The 5,727-nt window shown below is 44.8% G+C and overlaps 1 non-coding gene across 1 annotated transcript; it reads right to left on the reverse strand.

The window, feature by feature from the left end:
* Window positions 1–3,314: 3,314 nt before the first annotated feature.
* Window positions 3,315–3,423, reverse strand: LOC136553066 (small nucleolar RNA R71). Its single transcript, XR_010782971.1, has one exon. It is a non-coding gene; the product is annotated as a small nucleolar RNA R71 (small nucleolar RNA).
* Between the last annotated feature and the right edge of the window lie 2,304 nt (window positions 3,424–5,727).

Here is a 5,727-nt window from a genome sequence, read left to right on the forward strand (position 1 = left end):
AGGTCCTACTTCCTCCATAGTAGACTTCTGTTCTACCTACCGCTCCGAGACCCTCTCCACCTGCTATGCCGGCTTCACCTCTGCCTGTTGCTCAAGGACTCCCATCGCTTGCCCCATAGGGACTCCTATCATCTCCTGTGCGGAGACTCCCCTCGTTCGCTGCTCGGGGACTTCTTTGCTTCCCCTTTATTGATCCTCCATGCGCATGCTGCGTGGAGGCTCCTTCGTTCTCGGTGGAGGAGCCATTGGAACTTCATCATTATCAGACCAATCGAACACATGGTGTTTCGTGTTCGAGTGGTCTGATCATCGCCAAGTGAGATGTTGCCTGGTTTGAAGGGAGCAGCAACCACTATCTTCCTATTCTTTTGGGGTGGCTCGTCTGCCGCTACCCTTTTCCCTCAGGTTTTCTCTGACACCGGGGGAGGACTCTCCATCCGACCAGCATCCATGCCTCCGGACTCTGAAGAAACGTCGACAAAACTTTCTTCAGGTTGAGCCGATGGTCGTGTGTCCACTGCTAGTGGCCAATCACCTTTTGGCACACCAGAAAAGTACATCGCCTTGTCATGCGAGTGAATCTTCGCATAAGTGAATCATCCACTGCTCGGCAATGACTAAGGATAAAAAGCATTAGGAATGCACAACTGAGATGTTTACCTAAGGATGCAGATTTTTGCAGTTGAAGGGCTTCGTATACCTAGACATGTTGAATGAGGCAAACAGAGCGAATAGCTCTGTAGCCCACTCTTCAACAATGTTCTTCGATAGCATCTCCACCCTCTCCTGGATACCATCGGTCTCCCCCTTGAACTTGAAGGCTGGGTGTGCCCTCTCCTTACAGGGTTGCACGCAGCATACTATAAAGCTCACCGCTACCAATCCGACATTGGTCCTCATGCCCTTTTTTAAGGAAAGAAGCTCCTTCACTTGCTCCTTGTCAGCGCTGTTCGGCATCTCCGACCAGCTCCTATAGTTCTTTGGGATGTGATCGACATCGTAGCTGATAGCTAGTTGGATCTGTTTCATGTAGAACCACCTAGTGTTCCACCCCTTTAATGATGTGTTCAGCGGCGTAGTAAGGTACTCGCCTGCCATCCCATCGCGCAGCTGAAGGTACACCCTGCCGACCACCTTAGAACCACCGCCGCCTCTCTTCTTTAGATAGAACAGGTGATGGAAGAGGTTGAAGTGGGCGAGGCTTCCAAGAATTGCCTCACTGACATGTATGAAGATTGAGATGTGCAGAATGGTATTGGGATGGAGGTTGCACAGACTAACTAGCCAGAGCTCCAACAGATCCCTCAGGAATAGATGAACAGGAAATCCCAACCTACATCAGAAATAATCCTCAAATACCACCACTTCATCGATATGAGGTGTTGGGAAGGACTCACCAAGGGATGGCCGCCATCCAGTGATAGCACAGTTAGGAAGAACGCCAGCCTCCACCAATCTGTTAAGCTCCGCCTCTCCCATTCGCGATGGCACCCACTCTTCATCACGCCGGGTGCCGGCACTCGCCTTCTTGGGGCTTGTTGTATTTGATTTGGTAGCTCCCTTCTTCGGCGCCATCTCTTAGATGTGATTGGGGTTTGGCGGCGAGAAGCAAATGTGGATGCGAATCTGGAAATGCGAGGATTAAGGATGTAAACAGAATGGCAAAGTGGCAAAGGTGGGAGCGAAGGATGTGGTGGCATAGATATAAAGCACTTTCCCCAACCTTTCGCATTCTAGGGCTTTTGGGGAACCATTCCTATGATTTGCGCCCCTCTGAATTCTCCGACGTGACTTAATGGGCCATAACCTGGGCTTTCACGCAACCACAGCCCACGTCGCTCATTTATCGCTACCGTTAGTTATCACTTGCCAAATAATCATCGACTTCTCTACCATTTATTGAGGCTCGGTAACAGTTACTGTACAACCGTTACTTTGGTTTTTTTCTCCACGGTTGGGTTTTTTTAGATATCTCCATAAATGGCTTGGGGACTGGCTGCCTGCTCGGCTGGTCTTTTTATTATTTCCATGTTTCTGACCCTAGCATCACGTGACTGCATCACCTACTGTTAGGCTCAGGGACTAAGTGGGCACACTTCACCTTGCGGTGAATGTGCTCTCTCTCTCTCATCTCAGGGCTTCGCTCGAGGACTGGCTGCCTGATCAGCTGGTCTTTTACTATTCTTCTACTTTGGACCCTGGCACCACATGACTATGTCATCTACAGTTAGGCTCGGGGACTAAGTGGGCACACATCACCTCGTGGTGAATGTGCTTGCTTTTTCTAGAAGACTCCACGTCTCTTGAAGTTGAAGAAGACTATCTCCTTTTCTCGTGGTCGGACTCTAAGTGGGCACACTTGTTCCTCTATGAGGAAATTTTTGATTCTGAACTTGAGCTCCTTACACCCTTATGGCAAGCCATGCTTGGGTTATGCTGCTCGGCTATAGTTCGAGATCCTCGATGATAGTACATGCTGCTCGACAACTGCTCAGCAACTCATCATGGTGGTTGGACCATGAGTTTGACTGCTCAGCTTCGTTTGCACCTGCTCGGACAAGCTCAAGACGGTGTTGCACTATGGGTACAAGGTGCATGGGGACTAGATGTGGGGGGTATGACCCCAGATACCCATGGCAGACCACATGGGTTACGCCCTCAGGGGCGGCCTAGCCCACAAGACGAAGCCTTGCAGGGCACGACTCTGGTCGGCGCCTTCCGCAAGACATCTAGAAGATATCCTGAAGATACTACGAGATCTGTTAGGATATGTATGATAACAAGATTCCCATAATCAGTTATTACTTTTTGGTTATCTCTCAGATCTAACCGACTTGTAACCCTACTCCCTGAACTATATAAGGTGGGTAGGGACCCCCTCCAAACTCATGCAATATCATATGATAGTTAATACAAACCAACATACCACATGAGTAGGGTATTAAGTCATACTAACGGCCTGAACCTGTCTAAATCACGTGTCTCTGTTGACTTCTTGTTCTTGATCTCACGCTCCTCTGTCGATCAATCTACCTTTGTGGGATACCCCTCAGAGGACTGCCGACGATATTTGTCGACACCAATTTAGTGGTTTGTTAAGCGAGGACATGAACATGCATCTCCAACACTTCCTTAAGTTGTGCGACACCATTGTCATCAAGGATGTCACATCGAAGAGCATCTAGCTCTACTTGTTTCCCTTCTCCCTCTCAGGGAGGGCAAAACAGTTGTTCTACAAGGAATGGGAAGCTATCAACTCATGGGACAAGTGTTCCATGGAGTTCCTAGCTAAGTTATTCCCCATAGGTAAAACCAATCCCTGAGGGGATGAATCTCCAACTTCCAGCAAAACACCATGGAATGCATTTCCGAGGCGTGGGAAACGCTGTAGGACTACATCCAACCATGCTCACACCAAGGGATTGAAAATTGGTTAGTGTTTCAATATTTTTACGATGGATTAACATTCATGTCTTGGGGGCACATTGATGTGGTAGCTAGAGGTGCTTTCCTTTCCCTCACCATTGATGGAGCCACGGCTCTCATCAATAAAATGGTGTCTAATCAAAGCCGGGGGAAGAAAGAAAATCATAAAAAGATATGCATATCATGAGGGAGACAGATATGCTTGCTGCAAAAATAGACCTTTGAATGAAAAGACTAGAGGAACGGGCCCAAGACAAACAAGCAATGAAGGGCACCATCCAAGCCTTGGACTCACACATGACGTGTGAGGTCTATGGAAATGTTGGCCATTCGGGGAATGAATACCCCAAAACCCGCGAAGAAGCCGCTTACATCAACAACGAGTTTCACCAACCACAAGGTAATAACAGGTGGAATAACCAGTCACACCCGCAATGTAATTCAAGCTATAATTCTAATTACAATTCAAATCAACCTTCTTTTAAGGACTTGGTTTTAGGCCAAGTTAGAATTACTGAAAATATCACTAAGAAGTTGATGTATAATGATAAAATGCTAGAGAACATCAACTCTAAAATAGAAAGTTTATCCACCTCAGTGAAAAATCAATTAAGTTTTAACAAAATGATAGAAACTCAAATTTCACAAATTGCTACCTCTATTCCTATCGATCATTTGGGGAAAACCTCGGGGGCAACCTGAGAATTCCCTCAAAAATGTTAATGCAGCTATAGATCAATGAAGGAGGAGAGGTCTTGTCCGACGGACCAAAAATATTGAACCCTTGCCGAAGGTAAATCGGTAGTTATCTTTAAAAATATTCAAAATAAATATTTCTAATATTAAAAATTTGAATTTTTATGTCAAAATAAAAATCTTAGAAAAATTCTATAAAAATCATTTTCAAAATAAGAATAATTTATTATTACTAGTTATCATTTTTGTAATAATTATAAAAATTAAAAATTCAATAAATTTTTGTTGGAAAATCAAAATCGAGCAGACCGTTGGGAATCTAGACGAAATCCTAACAGCCACAAGTTTTAAGTGGCCGTTGGCACCGCCCTTTGGACAGGAGGCGTGTGACCGTTGCCTCTTCCCCCTCCTCTCGGGTTTTCACTATATAAATACCTGGGTGGCCAGGAGAAGCCCCTCACCCATCTCACACTCACATTTCCACTCTCTCACTCACTCACTTGCTCCCAAGTTTCTTTCAAGCATTTTCCAACAAATTTTAGTGCAAGAAAGCTCTACAAAAATTCCAAGCTCAAGCTAGTCTTTGGGTTCTCATTTTATATTTTGTGCTAACCCTAATCCATGGCCAAGTTTTTGCTTGTTGTTTTGTTGTATTGCGCCATGGGTAGGTTCGGGAAGACCATTGTCGGCGCTGTCAAGAAGATCACGGGATCAAGCTCGAAGTGATCCCATGGAAACTCAAGCATGCCCTACACCGAGCATGAAGAAACCCAATGCATGAAGATGAAGAGACTACACCAATGGAAGAGCAAGAGCAAGAACAAGAGCAAGGACAATCGATGGAGGAGGATGGCGCACCCCACCTCGACTTGGAAAGATGCCAGGAGATGGAAGCATACAACCTCATCAAGAATCATGAGTTCAACCACCCGACGTTGTATGACTCCACGCTTCTCCAAGCAATAGGTATAGATGTCAAATTCACCTCTATTTGCAAAACCATTGGGTCAGAGGAAGTCGATCCCGTTTGGGAACAAGGTTCCTATCTCTTAACCATTCAATTTTTATGCTCACTAAAAGAAGTTGACAATGGAATCAACATTCGCTTGTTTGAAATAGAATATTTTTGCACATGGAAAAATCTTGCTCAACACATAGGTTTCCAATGAAGATGCTTAATTGACTTAGATCATGATCTTAAAGGTTTTAATCGCCATAAATTTTAGAATGAAATTTTAGGTCAAAACGTAGTTGGAAAATTTCAACCTTGTAAAATGGACATCCAACACCCCACTTTGAGGCTCATGCATCATTGCATCGCCATGACTTTGTTCTCTAGGAAAGATATTCGAGTTGTTCATAATACCGAAATGCAAATACTCTATGCCATGATTAAAAAGAAAAAAATTGCTCCTGTCAAAGAAATATTCAAGCACTGATTAGACTTGCTCAAGTTGTTTTCTACTCCATATCATGTACATCTCTTGTCACTCATAATGCCACTAGTGTTGATGTGATGGAAGATCGAGATGCAGATTATATTTTGACCCTGCGTATTATTATCGATGAGCATTACATGTTACAAGGACATCACTTGAAACATAA

This window comes from Miscanthus floridulus, chromosome 4 (genome assembly GCF_019320115.1).
Source record: "Miscanthus floridulus cultivar M001 chromosome 4, ASM1932011v1, whole genome shotgun sequence".
Classification (NCBI taxonomy): domain Eukaryota; kingdom Viridiplantae; phylum Streptophyta; class Magnoliopsida; order Poales; family Poaceae; genus Miscanthus; species Miscanthus floridulus.